Here is a 19435-nt window from a genome sequence, read left to right as displayed (position 1 = left end):
AAATGCAAAATTATTTACACAGATGAATCACTGATCAAGGATGAAGGAAGAATTTTTTGTATGGCCTCAATTTTCCTCTTATGTATCAAATTTCTAGGAAGTCATTCAACACGACATAACACTAAAATGAGGGAGTGACCAAGACAGAAGAGATGGGATCTGAAAACCAGAACACCAACATAAAACGGAAGCAAAGGAAATCTCCATGGTTGCCATGCAGGGAAATCGCAGGGGGGAAATTAGGCACGAGGTGTGGAGGACAACAACTGGGAGCTAGAGCAGGCCATGAGGTGCCAGGAGAGATGGCTGCAAGATGGTGAAATTGAAAGACTGTCAGCTACCTCTGTTTGAACATTCTGGAACAGATTTAGACTCCTGGGATGAGTTTGGGATTGATTCAGTGGTGTATATGTATGAAAAATGAACACATACACAGACTTATTAGCTACCTTGAAGGGAGTTATGCAAGAAATGAAATTAAGGCCCAAAAGTTTTGTAGTTATAACAACACCAGTGTGGAAGCTATTCCAAGCAAAATTGTGGTGTATTTCTATAGCTATGATGGGTGAGTTGGGAGATGGAAAAGGCACCTGGTTGGAGGTTCCTCAAAAAATTAAAAATAGACCTACCCTACAACCCAGCAATAGCACTGCTAGGAATTTACCCAAGGAATACAGGAGTACTGATGCATAGGGGCACTCGTACCCCAATGTTTATAGCAGCACTCTCAACAATAGCCAAATTATGGAAAGAGCCTAAATGTCCATCAACTGATGAATGGATAAAGAAATTGTGGTTTATATACACAATGGAGTACTACGTGGCAATGAGAAAGAATGAAATATGGCCCTTTGTAGCAACATGGATGGAAGTGGAGAGTGTTAATGCTAAGTGAAATAAGCCATACAGAGAAAGACAGATACCATATGGTTTCACTCTTATGTGGATCCTGAGAAACTTAACAGAAACCCATGGGGGAGGGGAAGGAAAAAAAAAGAGGTTAGAGTGGAAGAGAGCCAAAGCATAAGAGACTCTTAAAAACTGAGAACAAACTGAGATTTGATGGGGGGTGGGAGGGAGGGGGGGGTGGGTGATGGGTACTGAGGAGGGCACCTTTTGGGATGAGCACTGGGTGTTGTATGGAAACTAATTTGACAATAAACTTCATATATTGAAAAAAAAAAAAAAGGAAAAGGCACCTGGTAAGTGGGGAGGAAGGGAGCAGTGAGAGTAGAAAGTGCGTAGATGACGCATAAAAAGGAAGACTCCAGAAGAAATATTGTCAACATGTTTTTTGATAATGGAGATATATATGGAGGTAGAGTGATCACATTGAGTGTCTTACAGAACCATGCATGTCTTTACACTGTGTTTTTGGGTGGGGTGGGTTGTGTATGTGTGAGGGTGTGTGTGTGTATGTCATTCATGTAAAGTGAGAACTAAGTTAAAAATATAAGGAAAGCATTCTGAAAAGCAAATTGGCAAGAGAGTGAAAGCATTTATTTACTGAGCAAATGATCTTTGTTCCAAAGAGGTCAAGGATGGGTACATGTGTACATGGCTGGATGGCTCTTCCTCTGTGAAGTACCTGATTAGGACAATTCTCCATAGGCACATTTCTAAATCATCTTTGAGACTCAGGGTGGTTTAATAATTCTAGAGTCTTAATCATGGCAGAGGCACTTCATCACCAGGGAATGATGCCTAGAGTTTTAATGATAAGAAAGTAATGGATATGCTCATTGCTCAGGGCCTCTTTCTTCTATCCACCAAGAAATCATACTGAAAGCCAGATACATGCTAAATTCTTTGCAGATTACAAAAAAAAGTAATAATAGGCCTCTGTGTTGTGCTGCACAGTTACCTTCGGCTAAAATCATCTCTTTGGCCATTTATCACTTCACTCCCCAAGCCCTGGACTCAGGTGGGAAGCAGATTGAGTCATTTGTAAACCCCATTAATTACAGATATACGAGACATATCTTCTTTAATCCTCCTTTCTCCAAAAGGCAAACTATGATTTGTTCCCTTTTCTATGACCTACACAAAGTAATCTTCCCAAGTAATATTAACATTTAGAATACACAGTCCCTCAAATGACTGTTGAACCCACTGCTTACTCATCCCAAGCACCAGATATTAATGACATTTTAAAGACATCCATCCCTGGCTTCCTGAGGTCCCTGTAGAGACTCAAGGAGAACACACTAAAAGTACAGAAAACTTACTTTGTTCTTGAGGAGACTTTGTAAGAACAATTTTTTCAAAGATGGGAGGATTTTTGAGTATTTCTGCCATATAGATTTGTGGGTGTATTGAACTACAGTCATTTTGGTTAACTATATGCTTTATTTGACCATGTTCCTATAGAAGGCATTCCCCAAATACCCACAGACAAGAGAGAAAAATAAACAAGCTGAAATGAACAATCTGTACCCACACACTGGCTGACAGAGGGAAATATTCTGAACCTCTTACTCTACTTTTCTCTTTAGTCCGGGTTCCCATTCTACTCCATGTACTCCACACCATTGTGTGTCATTGTAAAGAAACAAGAGCAATGAGGAGAACTGACCAGAGGTAAAATGGTCGAGTGTGTCTCTTGGTCCGTTGACTTCCATTACCGGTATCTTTTTTTGTTCTTTAAAGGTCATTTTGGCTCCACAGTGGTGGAAACCCTTACAACCTGGTCCATGGCAATTGGCAGGACTCAGAGGCTTGGAATCATAAGACAGGCTTCCCACACCTGTATCTGGTTTTGACTGCAGATACATAGAATTGACTGGGAGCAAAAGGACACACACCTGGCTAACAACAGCTGGTGACTACTTTCAGGTCTTCCTCAGGCCCCTGAAATTGAGCCAATCAGAAACACATTTTTTATTTGTTTTTGATGGTGTGGGTTCAATACCTTTTCCTGGGATATAAAGGGGAGGCCCTTAGTTTTAGCTGCAGCAGGAGGAATTTTGTTACCACAAGAAATAGGTAAGTCCAACCATTTCTTTGGCCCATGCTCAAAATTCAACTTCTCCAGGAGAATATCTGCTTGGCCATGTTAAAAGTCACCAGCCCAGGCTCTGACTGCCTGGGCCAGGGAGAGGCAGGATCTGGCCTCCTTAGATTCCAGATTCTAAGTGGGAAATGGGCACCTGGATTTACCAACCCACCAATGCCCCACGGAATACCAAAGAAGCAATTCTACAAAAGGGAAACCAAGTGATGTTAGGAAGGGGGAATACCACTAAATGACCACATTACACGAACCTACCCCTTTGCTCCCAAACTCAGACATCTATATAACCAACAACAAACCCTTAAAAAGTTTTAGTTGATAAGGGCTTGAAGAGCCTTAAATGTTTGTAAACATGTATTTAATATGCATAATTCACTTAAATCTTTCTGATAACTTAGTAAGTAGAAGTTACAACTCCCATTTAAGATGAAAGAACTGAGACTTATGGAGATAAATATTTTCCCACAGTCATCCAAGTAATAAATGGAGAAGCCGTAATTCAATCTCAGTTCTGTTTGACCTAACACTGATGCTGGTACCACAATACTGGGGAAGCCCCAGATGCAAGCAGGGCATATTAACTGACCTGATGTTTTAGGAGAGAGTTTAGCACATTAATTAGCACACAGTAATTGAGAGGGACTATATAATACATTTTAAAAATTGACACCAGGCTTGGAAAAACGAGATCCACCTGCCACAAATCACAGGAAAAACACCCAGTTTACTCAAGACCAAAGACAAAGTAGTTTTCTTTAGCATCTTCCACGAGGACAAACAGAAGAGTGTGGTCAGCGAACTTTCCAGTTTGTTGCATGACATGAACAAAGAGGTGATCAAATTTTCAATATTCTTCAGGTTCCAGCTGCTAACCACTGGTCATAGGTCACAAGGTAGGAGCCCTCATGAAAGGGATTAGCGCCTCTACAAAAGACACCCCTTCCACCGTTGGAGGATGCAATTACAACAGGGCCCTCCATAGAACCTGGTCATGCTGACATCATAATCTCAGACTTCAAGCCTCCAGATGTTGTTTATAAGCCACGCGATCTGTGTCATTCTGTTATAGCAGCTTGACGCAAGACATAGAGTATCCCTAATTCAAGTGGATTCATCATTCATTATACTAAGATGTGATCTGGTGAACAGGCAAAAAGGCTTCTCACTAATGCTCACTGGACTCCGTCTCCTCACTCATAAAACAAAGAGGTTGAAGCCAATGATCTGTAGGTTTCTTTGTGTCTCCAACATTTTGTGCATTGGTGAGTACACAAGTGCATTTTGCAGTATTAGGTTTGACAGAAGATAATTTTGTAGACTTCCCAGGCAGCATGTGAAAACTCAGGGGCTCTTCTGCTCGTCCCTGGGCTTCATAAGAACTTGCCCAGCTGTAAAGGGGGACACCTTCCCAGGGCATCTTATTTTTTTCTGATGTAATTTTCTGGTTCTCATGTCCTTTCTTCCACCTTGTTTAGCTTTTATTTTAATGACTTCTCATCAGCAAAGGACAAACCAGCAGTTATCCTTGGGCATGGTACTCACTCCAGGGAGAATATTGGAAATTTTTGACTTTTTGGTCTTTTAGTATAGTCAAATCTGAACATTTAAATGTTAAAACGCATGAGTTTTCTTTTTCACACATCACTTTAAAATTTCGTCTTTATGTAACAAGATTTTTTGAAATTATGTAGACAAATAGGTTATGTATCTGTGACTTACACTTTAGGATAGTACAAAGGACTTTATAAAATATTTATTATAAGAAGGACATATTATGGTTGAGGATCACCACTGTAAACGTACCCCGAGGCTAACCTGGTTTGCAATGGGGAGGAAGATAGGAAAGAAACTGTTGTACATTTGCTTAATAATATTCAGGTACTGTGCTTTGCTCTGTATATTATCTCATTTATGCAGCTAACTTATCCTTCTAAGATGGCAGGTAGTATTACTTTCCTTTCACAGATGAAGACGCTAGGACTTAAGGAAATTTATTAACTTCTTCATTCCTTCATGAAATATTTTCGTGACTCCTATGTGCATTCTAGGTGTTTAGAGAGACAGAAAGGACACAATTTCTGCCATCAAGGAAATATTTGAGTCGAGAGAGATAACAAAGCAAAGCAGTAAGTAAATAAGTCAAGTCACATCGCGTTGCGTGTCATGAAGACAGGTGAATGAAATGCCTTGAGAAAACTTGCCCAAAGTCACATAACCAGTGAGTGGTGGGGGGTCCAAATGAACGTAGACATTGCTTTTTGATTGCAGTAATCATGGCACTACCATTACTAGTATCAAATGCCAAGGTCATCACCCCTTCTAACATTGTCTAAAAAGATGCCAGCACGTGTGGATGAAAAACCAGGGAGAAAGCTGTTCAAAGCAACTATTACTAAACATTTTTTTCTTGTTGCATTCCTGTCAGAAGAAGTTTCTCTCTCTCTCTCTCTGCCCTCCTAACATTGTTACAACAGTTTCTGGTTCTGCACTGTGAGATATCTTAGTGTGTGATGTTACTAATACTTATTAAAATGCATTTCTAAGTAAATAATCTTAAATGTTTTTCTGATCTTTTTAAGTTTATTTATTATGGGAGAGAAAGAGATCATGAGTAGGGGAGGGACAGAGAGAAAGAACCCCAAGCAGGCTCTGCACTCATGTATGGAGTCTGCCGTGGGCCTGGAACTCACGAACGTGAGATCATGACCTGACCCAAAGCCAAGAATTGGACGCTTAACCCAATGAGCCACCTAGGTGCCCCCATTTTCTGATTTCTTAAGTGTGATTTTCAGAAACATCCCCAGTTTTATTCCCCTGTGGAAATCTATCTGTCACACCCAACTTGTGATCAGCGCATCTACTCTATGAGATGAGAAGAATGTGTGCTGAAAACCCAGATGTAGACATTCTTTTAAAAAAAAATTTTTTTTTACATTTATTTTTGAGAGACAGAGAGAGACAGGGCATGAGCAGGGGAGGGGCAGAGACAGAGGGAGACACAGAATCCAAAGCAGGCTTCAGGTTCTGAGCTGTCAGCACAGAGCCTGATGTGGGGCTCGAACCCACAAACCGTAAGATCATGACCTGAGCTCAAATTGGATGCTTAACCAAGTGAGCCACCCAAGCGCCCCTGGATGTAGACACTCTTAAAGGTGAAACAGCAGGGCCTTTGGGCCAGACTTCCAGAAAGGTGATTAGACCCTTCCTATGGATATGTGGCAGGGAGGTAAATAAAGCCTTCTATTAAAGAAAGGAAAGAAAAACAACCAACAGGTAAAAAGAGATGACCTATAAACCTAAAGTATATATAGTCTGTGAGAATGCTTGGGAAAAAATTATACAGCTAAAAAACTTGCAAAGTTATGTTCTACCCTGCATTAGAAAATGTAGTGACTTCTAGTCACTTAAAGAGAAAGACAGGTAGGTCTTCTGAGGTCTTAAAATTTTGTTCAAGTTATGTATTCCTTTAATACACTTGGTAATTAGCAAATCTTATGTTTGGTGTTTTTAATCATGATTTCAACTCTCTTGGGGGAAAAAAAAAAAGAATGCAACAGAAAAGACAGCTCTTCTCTATGGGTCCTGGTGACGGCTGCCAAGGAAAGCATCCTCCTGGGCCTCTTAGCTACAGACCCAGCAAGACTTTTGATACTGTGGCTATTTTCCTAAAAGAAAACAGCCTCCCTGGAGAAATCGAAAGCTTCAGGGGGACACACTCTGTAACGTCCAGCTTATAACATAATGACATTCCCACCTCGGCATCATGCAGAGCTCATGTAAATTCTTAAATTACCTGTGTTTATTGAAAACATGTCAAACATCTAGTTATCTTCTTCATTCATTCTTTAGCTTTTATGTGATATTCTTCAAGATCTTCAGAGATAAATAATATTCAGTGTTGACTATTCGAAATGGCTACAGCAAATAAAAGGTAATTTTATATATATTTCAAAGAAATTGTCCCACTGTCATCCTGGACTATTCCTTTCACCATTATGGATGCTCAATATTTTGACAGAAGCCAATCTAACATTTCTGCTTTAAGTATATCTCTTTAAAGGCACACTTCTCCCTAAGAGTAATTAACAGTCTTACAATGAACAGCACGATTAATTTCTCCAGTTGCATAACTTGAATTGATTTCATAAATTTGATAAAATTGAGTTCATAACTTTAAATTGTTTCTGTAATAATTTTTTAGTATTCACCACCAAGTCAGCACTGGTCAGCTCAGACTCTGGGGAATTCAGTATCTATCTCGTACAGTCGGTTCATCTTTTGCAACTATATTGGCCAACTTGCAAATTTATCTGTAGCATGCCTGGATGGTTATGTAGAGAAAACAGCTACTCTCTGGGGGCTAATGTCTCTTCTCCACCAATCAGAACGCAGTTCATGATTCATTAGGTTTGTTGGCTAGATTATTTAACTTAATTCAGTATAAATTATTTAATTCCTAAGGCCTTCCTGGTATTCAATATGAATGAAACAATTATTCCTGGACACAATCATCCAAATACCACCACGCAGTTTTACCAAATCCCAAGCCAGTCGTTAAGTCCATCTATCTGCTGCTTTACATAAACTACTCATGCTGAGTTTTTGAGGGTTATAACATTACTGAAATTGTTTGGATTCAGTAAGGGATTATATGTTATTGTATATTTAATGAGAGAACATCCCAATTACATAGCAATGTGAGAAATCATAAACTATTGCTAGGTAGCAGTTGTGTCCTTGTTGTGATAGCTTCCTTTCTTTTGTTATCTTTCTCATGGGGAAGGGAGCTCTATTTTTTTCCAAGCGTAATTCTGCTGCTTAGGCTTCCTTTAGGCTAACCATCCCAGACATCATGACTATCTGGTCAATGGCTGGTCGAAGTAGCATAGACGGCAGGTCTATTTTCTCTCCTACTGGAATTTCTATGACCGTGTCTCTAAACATGGTATGCCATGTCTTAGATTGGGCTCTCTGGAAACAGGTTCGGAGGCAGACAATTGTGTGCTTCTTGCAGGGACGTGAGCAAGTCAGGAGCGGTAGCGGATTTGCACTGCACCCTGCAGCTCTGCTGATCCTACGTGGCACTCAGAGACTGAGATGATCTTTGTATCTCTGTATCATCCAGTCACTGGCTGTGGGCTCCTCTCTGGGAGGAGGCATGGCCCTGTGGCCAAAGGCAATTTCTATCAAAAGTTGTCAGCGGCTGAAGCAGCTGGGGAAACGAGGGTCTCACTCCTAAGGAGAAATCTTGCAACACCATCGATCCCCTGGCCCCATTCTTAGGAAATCCTGGATAAGGAATATTGACAAAGACTGAGATATGAAGGAACAACATTCTTTCATTTATACACAGTCTTGGTTTCTTCCTCTCAATAAAGCTCAACTTAATCTGTAAAAAAAAAAAATTACTATCCTTTTTCCTCCTTTTCCTTCTCTCCCTCCTTTGTCCTAAACAAGGCCAAGAATGGAATGGAATAAGGTAGACCCCAGAGAATTTTGCCCTGGAGAATAACCAACAGTGGAGCAGCGTCGTGCCGTTCCCATGAGACCTAGCTGGAACCTGGGGAGCTGGCGTTGCAAAGGGCTGCTTAGAGACCTGTGAAGAAAAGGGCACTTGGCAAAGGGAAGAAGCTGTTTAGGTTTAGGAGAGGTAGGTTATAAATGACAATTTGGTTTTTTCCCTCTTACTCCTTACTGAAGCAAGCACAATGCCTTGTGTACTCACACTGGCATTTCCCTGGCTAGCCACACTTGATCACCCCTCCAATCTTAAAGGAGGCTCCTTGCCACTTTCATGTGTTATCAAGGACCACCTTCCCCACCCACACCTCTATCTGTCCTGTTGCTTGCTTTCCCATGATCCCTTCTTTCATTTATTTACTCAGTCATTAATCGCTGCATTTATCTAGGGACCTCCTCATATGTACCGGTTCTGTTCTGGATAGCATGGTTCTTGATAGATTGTCTGGAGCTTTGGATACTTGTTTTGTTTCCTTTTTGGTTCTTGTCTGTTCCTGTTACTTGTACTCACAGCAGGTCCTGATCTTTGCTCTCCAGGTAGGTGTGAGACTTGTCTAGTTCCTTTGTTTCTTGTTATCAGAGTCCACTGATGTCTGCTTGATGAGTCTGGCCTCATCTCCACATAAGGTCTTTAAATGGTTTCTGAGAACTGCTTTGGCCTCGAGTCAGAACCATTTCCTTGGAACACAGATACTCTGCGGCACCACCTATGATCCACTGCCACCAAATCCACTGTGAGCAAAGGGCAAATACATCTCCAAATAAACATGTCTATGGCAAGGGCTGAACGGGAAAGCCAGATCATGGAAGCGGAGCACAACACATCCAAATGTGGAAAAGACGAACAATAAAACTAGACTCACAGTTTGTCTCTGATAACAAATTAATCATTTGACTTAGTGTGCGTAGTTATTTGCCTCTCTCCCAGGGACTGAACCTACCTAAAAAGCCATTCTATTTCTAGTTTGGAAAACCCCTTGATGTTTTGATTTTCTTCTGGTCCAGTAGTTCTAGATCCATTTGCTTTTGGCTTTAAGTGGTTCCTTTGGTTGTTTTTTTTTTTTTTTTAATGTTTGTTTATTTTTGAAAGAGAAACAGAGATGGAGTGTGATCAGGGAAGAGGCAGAGAGAGAGAGAGAGAGAGAGAGAGATACAGAATCCAAAGCAGGCTCCAGGCTCCAAGCTGTTAGCACAGAGCCTGATGCGGGGCTCCAAACCACGAACCATGAGATCATGACCTGAGCCAAAGTCAGACGCTTAACCAACTGAGCCACCCAGGCACCCCTCTTTTTTGTTATTTTAAAGATGTTTTTTTTATTTTCTTGCTCCAAACTGTTGGATTTTTATTTTATGACTTGTTTCATTGTACGTTCCTTTTCAAAGGGAATAAGTCAACAGATTGAGCGCACTTGTTCTGAAGCTTAATACCTATTTAGACTTTTCAATGTATCAATCTACCTTGATGCCAATATGAAGGATGCCAGGGTAACAAGAGCTATCCTAAGTATGATGCATGCATTAACTCCTTTAACCACATGATAGCTCCATGGCAGGGCATTGTTATTTCCAATTTATAGATAAGGAAACAGAGGGACAGAGAGTAACTTGCCCTCTCTCACCAGGAAATCCAACTCCAAAGCTATGCTCTCGGCCATTAAGATATACTCTCTGGTTGGAAATGCACTCAAAGATCATTGCAAAGTCCAATTATAATGCCCATTTTGTTTTGAATGCTTTCATGCTACTCCCTCATGCTATGGCAGACTTCTTCCATGATCTCTGTTCTGTTTATTCAAGCCAGTAGGCCACAGCTGGTGAAAATTCACTTACTATGCAGCTTAAACATAGGAGCCTGCTTTTCTGTCTCACTGCATCATTGACTTTCCATATATTTTCTATTTTCACTGAAAGCTGTAACTGGAGTCCCTTGACTATCTCTGTTAATTTTTTCTCCTTGCCATGTTTCGTTTTTCATTTAAATTTTCTAACAGTGTTATCTGAGTTAGTAAAGATAGAACTTTTATGAAAGACTCAATATCAAAATTAAGTTGCATTGCAAGGTATTATGGGTAAAATTGGAAGGAAGGGCATTAAAAAACCTCCACTGCGGTTCTCTGACTGAGTCTATTTGAGGCTAATGCAATAATCTTGGCTTGATTTATGATTATATATTCTGACGTCTAAAAAGCTATTTGTAAGTAGTTTAATAAAAGGCTATTCCTCCAAATTTCGAATTAGCAGTGAAGCTGATTTCTATTAGAGAAGACAGTTGTAGAGGATTTTGTTGTCGATGTTTAATAAAGTGAGTTCTTTTTCTCAATGCAATACACACTGTTGACTTGTCACACAGCTCTGGGGACCTGATGTTGTATTCAGAGAGTAAAAACATATCTCTGCTCATTGTTTATTTACTACATTTTGAGGTGCATATGGCAAAATTATTTTCCTTACAGTTCCCAGTTCAGTTCTTTCTCTTGATTATGTGTTAAAAATATGTGCATAAGGTTCCTCAATATCTCAGTTTAACAATGTGAATCTCCAAGCTTCTTTTATTAAATGACATTTCCAGTATTTTAATGAGGGTTTGACATTTTCACATGTTACAATTTTGTTTTATTTTTATATTCATTGAAGTGACTTTCATGCTGCCTTTGTGCTGCTGACTTTCGTGCTGTCGATTTACAATTTCTAAAGGTACTTGGAGACACCTTTTCAGAAAGAAGAAGTACATCAAGAAATCATTCAAGATTCTCAGTGTTAGTATTCAGAGGAGTGCATTTTTTAAAAAATGACTTGCAAGGCTTTAAGTGTAGGATTTTTGTTCTGCCCAACATCCAAAGCTAGGTTCTTTGGAAATGGCAAAAGCCACACATGATTTAGAACAGGGGCTTGCAAATTCAAACAACCAGGGAACCTGGTGGGTGACACAGGTAACTGTGGAGGACTGGAGCAGGCATGTGACCTGCAAAGAGGGCAGCTGCAAATCTGCTCTTTCCAATGGTCACTGTGAGGGGAGATCCAGGGTCCTCAGATTTTTCAGCGTTCTAATAGAATACGAGAATAGAATACTGGCTATTTACATGGAATATTCTGAGTTTTAACTTTGGCTATCCCAATTTAGATTTTCTAGCACACAATTAGATACCTGTATTATGTATACAGAGAATGACCAATGCTTCAAAGAGTCAAGAAGGAAAGGTATGGTTGGAGATTGCTTTCAAATGATTTAGAAATGCATAGCCTCATTCTGGGACTCTTTAATTGCCTACTAATGGCAGAGCAGCATATTGACCAAGCAGCACCCTCAGTTTTTAAAGAACCCACAGTCTAGGAGAAGGTCTAAGACACTACAAACATAACTCAATGGAAGGTGAAGTCAGAAATTCCAAAAGGGATGCTCAAATGACATTCAAAGGATGGAAAAGTCACATATGGTTGGTGAGATCAGAGACAGGTTCATGGCTATTGAGATGAGCCTTGATGGTAAATATAGGCAGGAGGACATTCCAGAGGGAGGACACAGAGAGATCGGCATGGAGGCAGGAAATAGGAGCATGGGGATGCTTGGAGAGCCCCACGTCTCCACTATAAAGCCAGGGGAGCCATCAGCAAGAAGGCAAGCAAAGGAGGTTGCGAGTATGTTACAGAGGGCTGGACAGAGGAATTCATACAAGGATTTTAGTAAACAGACAAGCTGTCAATGCTTTTTGACTTGGAGAGTACTATATCTCAGATTTCTTTGTGTGTGTGTGGGGGGGGAGGTTAAAAAAATGATGGCAAAACAGGAGGGACAGGACTGGAGATTAGGACTTCAATGTATAAATTTGGAGGGGACCACAAACAGTCAGCCCATAACAAATGAGCATGTAAAGAGTACAAGAGTTTGTTCCTTTTGCTTCTGAAATAACATTGGAGTAATATTACTAATACTTTAATGTACCAAGGATTAAAGTGAATTTAATGGCAGGATGAGAACAAAATGCTAATGTAGCCCATGGCATGCCTTATATAATACAGAAAAAACCATGTACTCTGTGCTTTCTTCTATAATAAAACTTACCAGGTCACTAATTAGGTCACAACTCTTGTACCCTGTTTCTAGTAAAGAATCTGGCTCGTAAGTAGGTGCTCAAAAAATGCTGGTAGAATGAATGAAGAATGGTACTAGATGGTTTTTCATTAAAAAAAAAAAAAAAGCCATGTGTTCTGAGCCCCAGCCAGTTCTTTCATCAACCCTGAGTTTCTTACCACCACACACAGCTTGTGGCTTTGGACTTGAAGAGCAAAAAGTGAGAGATTATATGGAGAGATCAAAGAAGCAGAAGGGAGTTCTCCATAATGGTTTGAACGTAGAGTGGACTTACATCTTACTGGAGGTTAGGTTTTAAAGGCAGAATGCAAAGAAAATGTGTCCTGTAGTGCAAATTACCCTTGAAAACTCTTCAGGAAGGGACTGTGTTGGTGATGTATAAAACATACCTCTTTTTCTTCCAGCACTGAACAGCCCACTGCTTTCTTCTGTTCAGCACGGGTTGAAGTTGGTTTGAATTGAAGGGTTATATTTTATGAAAAAAATATACTCTTAAATGCTAGAATTAACTCCATGTGGTGATATGCTGTCACTATAAAAAGCACCCCAGGACTGAGATGGCCCAAGAATGGCAATTTTCTACCTCCTTTCTCAGTCTCATGTTAGGATATATGACCTTGAGTCGAATGGTGGAAAGGGATCTCATTCTCTCTCTCTTCTGCCCACCCCTCTCAAGTCTTATTTGGCCCAGAATGTGGGGGGGCTGGTTTCTATCAGCTTACAATACACATATGATTTCTCTCTGCCCATAAGTAGGGGAGCTGAATGGTATCTGGCCATAGCACAAGAGCTTGCTGCTTGTGCTCATCAGAATAAGCATCACCTACCACTTGCAGAGACATCTGCTTGCAGAGACATGCTTGCAGAGACATCATAAGGAAGTGAGCCAGGCAGGCGTGGATCAATTCCCTGTCATGGCTACAGTGGTCAGAACAACATCAGGATGGGGACAACTGGCATTCAGTCATGGGAAAAGTGGAATCATGTCCACATATTTTGATTTCAGGGATCTTCAAAGGACCCTGGGCATCACCCTCTGCTAAAGGCATAGTGGAAGGACCTTGGTTTTTGGAGAAAGGACATCAATGGTGGAATCCTAGTCTCACTTCCTTTTTCCCCCTCATGAATATCTACTATCTTTCCCAGCTTTACTGAGGTATAATCAACAAATAAAAATTGTTTATATAGTACTTAAGGGATACAACATGTTCTATGCATAAAGATTGTAAAATGATTGCTACAATCAAGCTAATCATCCATCATCACACAGTTACCTTTTTTTTTGTGGTGAAATCACATGAGATCTACTCTCCTAGCAAATTTCACGTTAACAATACAGTTATTACTTACCATAGTCACCATGCTGTGCACTAGGTGTCCAGGACCTATTCATACGGCATAACTGAAACTTTCTACTTTTTGACCAGCATCTTTCCATCTCCCAGCCTGGCAACTACCATTCTACCCTCTACCTCTATGAGTTGGACTTTTTCAGATTCCACATGTGAGATCACACAGTATTTGTCTGTGTCCGACTTACTTCCCTTAGCGTAAGACGCTCCAGTTCCATCTATGTTGTTGCAAGTGGCCGTTTTAAAGGCTGAGTGATATTCCATTGCATGTACGTTTTTATCTATTTTCTGTGTCTGTTCATCCATCAACAAACACTTAGGATACTTCCATATCTTGTTGACCTCCTCTCTTTTTGATTGTGAGATCTTTGGCAGAGTCTCTGAGCAATTATTAGGTGGATAATAAGGATATGGTGAAGATCAAATGAGAAAATGTGTAGAAGGCATTTAACTCTGGGCCTGGGACATGCTAAGCCACCAAGACACGATAGCTTTCTAGTTGCTTCTTACCCATGTGAGCACACCCCATTTATGAAGTGGGGATGGGAGTCTGATAAAGAAAAAACAACAAACAGAAAGGAACTATAGCCAATACCACTTAGGTGCCATGCAATCAGACATCATTAATGGACTGGCAAGAGGGGGTAATCAGTGTACAGAGCCCTGGACTGTGCGTCAAGAGACCTGGCTCCTAATTCTGGGTTTCCCTTGGCTAAGTCCTCTCTCTTCTCTGTTCCCTTGAGAGAGATACCTTCCAGTTCTAAGATACTCATGGCATGTCTTTCCTCAAAAACTTTTTCAATGATGCTCTACTATCTTCCAGATCAAACCCGTTTCTTTGGCTGAACTCAAAGGTTCACCACAAAATACCTGTAGTCTCCCTTTGCAGAATTTTTGTCCTCTCTCATTTTAGAAAACCCAACACAATGGTCTCTTCCTTGTTTATTTCCTGCATTTTCACCTCTTTTCCCTTTGTTCTTCTTGTTTCTCTGTCTGCAATCTCTGCCCCTCTTTGCCTGTGAATATTCTTCTCATCCTTCCCGCATACCATGCAGTATCATTCCTGTGAAGCTTCTCTGTAACTCTTCAAAACATCTGGGCTGTATTTTTCTGTGGGGTCCCAATCACTGCTCTTTAGGTGCCATCTGGCAATGGAGGACAGGAGGCTCCCTGACACCTTGTAACCACATATCTGATCATTCCTGCAAGTTCTACCATTTCAGGGGCCTATGTGGTATCAGATCTGCAGGGAAATGTATGGGCTTGGCTGGTAATTGAGGTAAAGACCCTTTAAACGATGCTTCTGCAAGGCTCTGGAAGTGCTGTTATTCACAGCAAGGTTCTGGAAACAGTGAGGCGTAGATGACATTTCTTTTAAGCAATATGCAAAATTTCCCCCAGAGGAAAGAGATTAGAAGACAACATTAATTATTCTCAAGACTGTGAGTCCTGATTTTCACTAATTACTTAAATTTGCCACCTGCCTCTTCTGACTGGTGACATTCCACTGGTAAGAATCTGGACGTGCAGAGACAAAAATCCTTCCTTCTGAAGGGGCCTGCTGGGTCTCTCCAACGTGTCAAATGTGCAAGAAGCAGACCAACAACTCAACCCCTCCAGGGAGGAAGTCTGGGTCTAGGACCCTCAACCACCATTTCTCATCAGTGGAAGAATTCAGGAAATTCATCTTACCATCAAGTGGAGCTGCACTTCCTGGGTTCCAAAACTAGCCCCTACCCGTCCACCTGGCTGGCCTCATGACCTTGGGGAAATCATCTAACCTCTCAGTGTGCAGGGCTTTGGCTAGATTTGAAGACAGTTAGACAAAAAGCCTACCTCTGCCCCGTTTCCCTGAGCTCCCTGGGGATATTGTCCACCTGCTCTGGCAGGGCCAGAACTGGACTGGTCCTAGAAATACCCATTCCAGAAGCCTCCCAAAATTCTTCTACTTCTTCCTCAAGGCTTTTAATCCTCTTCTCAGCAGTCCCATTTCCTATAAGACCTCCAGGAACACTTCCATCCTGTGTTCTGTGGTCATACAATGTCTTTGGGTGAAGAAGAGTAAAATGGGTCAGATGAAAAAATCACTGATAAAGCACAGGCAGCTATAATAATGCAACCTCCCTCCTGCTTTCTGATAGCGCATATTGTGATAACCTGGTTTTTCATTTATTCAGCTAGTATTTATTAAGCATCTACCTGGAACAATGGGCTAGTCAGATTAACAAATGTCTGCTGAAATCCAAAGCAGTGAAAATGATACCTCCCTAAAACATACATAATAGCAAGTGAAACATCTCTGAAACATAACATAACTCCCTCACCTTTTATTTATTAGGCATGAGACAATCCTGGTGTTTGCTCCTATCCAGTTCATGGCCCATTGGAGTCTCAATTACAATATAATACGATGAGCACTAAAATGGGAATTATGGGGAGAATTTAGAAAAAAAAAACCCAGCTAATCCAGAATCCGGGCTTTGGAAGAAGTGATCTCTAAAAAAGACCCAAAGACTTGAAAAATGTAGAAGAGCTTGCTATCCAAAGAGCAGGGACTGAGGGCAGGTGGGGAAAGCTCTGGACAGAAGGGTGGCACAAGAAGGAGGTCTAGATTCAAGAGAGAGCACAGCTCTGCTTGAGGACCAGAAATAATGACCTTTAGGGACAAGTTTGTACTTGAACCTGAGGACAAAGGATTGCTGCTGAGGCTGCAAGTGAGAGAATTACAAGACATTTGGGGTTGGGGAAGACTATCCTAGTCATAGCAGGAGCATGGGTGGAGGAGTCCCAGTGTGGAGGTGGTGGCCTTGCAAGCCTGCTCCCATCAAGGCCCTGAGGGGTACAGTGGAGAGAGTGGGCCCAAGGTCAAGGCCAGGAGACCTGAAGTCCAACATTAGGGGAAGAAACAACTGACTGACATCACATAGTAATTTTGTTCTTGCTGGCCTTATGTTCTCTTTTTTGCAAACTGAGTATGTATTTCTAAGGTCAGAGAGATGTATTTCTATGTCATTTTCAGGAGTACTATTAATCAGGTTTTCAATGAATGCTGCTGCTGCTGCTGCTTCCTCTCCTTCTTCTTGCTATTTTAAATGTTCTTTTATTCCTTTTCTCTTGCCCTCTCTCCCACCCTCTGTATTAGTTGGCTAGGGCAGCCATAACACACACCCTCATCTAGGTGGCTGAAAGACATTTCTTTTCTCATAGTTCTGGAGACTGGAAGTCTGAGGTCAAGGTGTCAGGAGGTACGATTTCTGGTGAGGCCTCTCTCCTTGACTTGCTGATGGCCATCTTTCTTGCTTTCTTTGCACCGTCTTTGTGCTGGGTACACACATCTCTGGAGTCCCCGTGTATCCCAATCTCTTCTTATAAGGACACCACTCAGAATGCAGTAAGACCCATCTAGTGGCCTCATTTTAACCTGTTCACTTCTTTAGAGGTACTATCTCCAAATACAGTCACATTCTGAGGTTCTGGGCATTACAGCTTCCAATATAGGAATTTGGGGACACAATTCAGCCTCTAATCCTCTCTCTTTAAAGCTGCTTTGCTATTACACTTATAGCAACCAGAAATACCTGGGCTGGTATGGAGGCACAACCTTTCCTAAGCTGTGATTCTCTTCTCTGTGTCCTTTCAGCCTGTGTTTGATCCTCATCTTACTTACTGATGGTGATTACATAGGTCATCTGTCTTTGGGAAAAGCTAGAGTGGCTTTTCTTCCTTTATACACTAGCCAAGCTATTTTTTTTTCCTGTAGAAAAAGAACTTCTGAATTCTATCCTCTGCAGTATTAAGCCTTGTTCCTTCTTTTGTTTGGTTCTAGTCTTTATGCCCCAGTGAGATTCTAACATTTTGGCTGTGCCTTGTTTTCTTTCCCTTTGCTTTGGCCGCCCACAATAACTTCCAAATGAATCTATATCCTGTCCTTCCAACCCTCTTTCATAATCAGTGCTAAAATCCATCAGGATCTGCAAAACCTTCTTGCATTAATGCTCTTTCTGTGCTTTTTGTCACCAGGCAAACTGAACTTGCTTACACATTTCAACTGCAGTCTCTTTAAGGCCAGGATTTCATTTCATTTTCTGGCTTTTGTCCACTGTGTTTTAGCAGCTCAAAAGGGCCACGCATCCCTGGCACCCCATGAATAAATGAAATCACACACTTTAATAATGACATAGGGCATGTACTCCTCTACCTGCCTAGCGAGTGAACTGCTCTTTTGGCTATTTTGCAAAATCATTACAACTCACAGGAGGTTTCTTCCCACCTACCTGATTCTGAGCCCAGTGAATTATAAACATATTTTATTTAACAAATTCACCTTTATTACTACAGTCAGCTCCTATCACAATAGTTAAGGTTCTGTTTGCAGGTTCATAACTTGGCCATAAAATTTTGCTTCAGGCAGATACTTTGGTCTAATGACTCTTGGTACGAAATTCCATTATTAGGATCTTTTTCTTTTAACATCAAAGAAAGTAAAAAAGAAAAAAAAATGACTTAAAATTTTCAAACTCTATTGTTCTGTATCAAAGAAATGCTCTTCTCCTTCCCCAACAAAAGAGGAATGCCAAACCCCAGCCATCAATATTTATAAAGGCAAAATGGCATTGGATTTCCTTCTTCATGTTTCTCAGTGGTGGTGTGCTTTTACCTATTTGGGTGGGACGGTTTTCCTGGTGCAGGCCTGCCTGTGCAAAGCAGGGCATACATTTGGCATTCCTGGTCCTCATGCATCTGCTACCTGCCATACCCCCTCTCCTACACAAACCAGAGGGGCTGTGGTGACCAACAAAGACTCCACACTTTGTGTCTCCTGTGTTTCACTCCTGTCCTGCAGGAGGACTGTACCTCCTGGCTTGGTACAACTTTAATTCACCCAGAACGAAATGCCAGAGTAGGCGGTCTCGAAGTTGGCCCAGTTACCCGGTGAGCTATTTGGTAAAATTATGAATTTGGAAAGGTGTAGCATGAGGAATCCTCAGTATTCAATTTCCCCCCTCTTTTTCTTTTTAGTGCAAGCTTCCTCTACAGATCAGGAACTGCCTGCTTGCCCTCTGGATGCCTCAGTCACTCTTAGCATCCTTCTTGCTGAGACCTGCTGTTTTACCCTGCATCCGTCAAGGCATACCTGACTTTTCACCTATGCTTCCAGAGCCCTATTTTCTGTCCAAAATGTCAGTTACTACATCAACCAAACCTTAACAATGACCCATTTGTCATGCCACCTGGCAGGGGAGAATATTATAAAAACGTGACAAATGATTTGACATAGGCCTTCACGGATCAGAAGGGACACAGGCGGAGGTTCTAAAGCCTCATGGCCCTTTCAGGGCAGACAAGGCTCCTCTAGTTGCCAGCTCCTGGGGCGGTCAGTATGAAATTTGTGGAAGGGTCAGTGGCCAAAGCGGTGGAGAGAAGGCACTGGATGGGTCCCAAGGAAGTTGCTATTTACAA

The 19435-nt window shown here is 41.3% G+C and overlaps 1 long non-coding RNA gene across 3 annotated transcripts; it reads left to right on the top strand.

Moving 5' to 3' along the window:
• The first annotated feature begins 4048 nt into the window (after positions 1-4048).
• On the top strand, positions 4049-13774 carry LOC122200627. Of its 3 annotated transcripts, none has more exons than XR_006193878.1 (5): positions 4049-4275; positions 5062-5139; positions 6863-6944; positions 8471-8663; positions 13630-13774. It is a non-coding gene; the product is annotated as an uncharacterized LOC122200627 (long non-coding RNA). The 3 variants fall into 3 exon arrangements; XR_006193877.1 differs by lacking the exon at positions 13630-13774 and adding an exon at positions 9114-9420; XR_006193876.1 differs by lacking the exon at positions 13630-13774 and adding an exon at positions 9071-9420.
• The last annotated feature ends 5661 nt before the right edge of the window (positions 13775-19435 follow it).

This window comes from Panthera leo, chromosome A1 (genome assembly GCF_018350215.1).
Source record: "Panthera leo isolate Ple1 chromosome A1, P.leo_Ple1_pat1.1, whole genome shotgun sequence".
In the NCBI taxonomy this organism is placed as follows: Eukaryota; Metazoa; Chordata; class Mammalia; order Carnivora; family Felidae; genus Panthera; species Panthera leo.
Note: the sequence above shows the minus strand (reverse complement) of the source record. Positions and strands in the feature narration are given on the sequence as shown.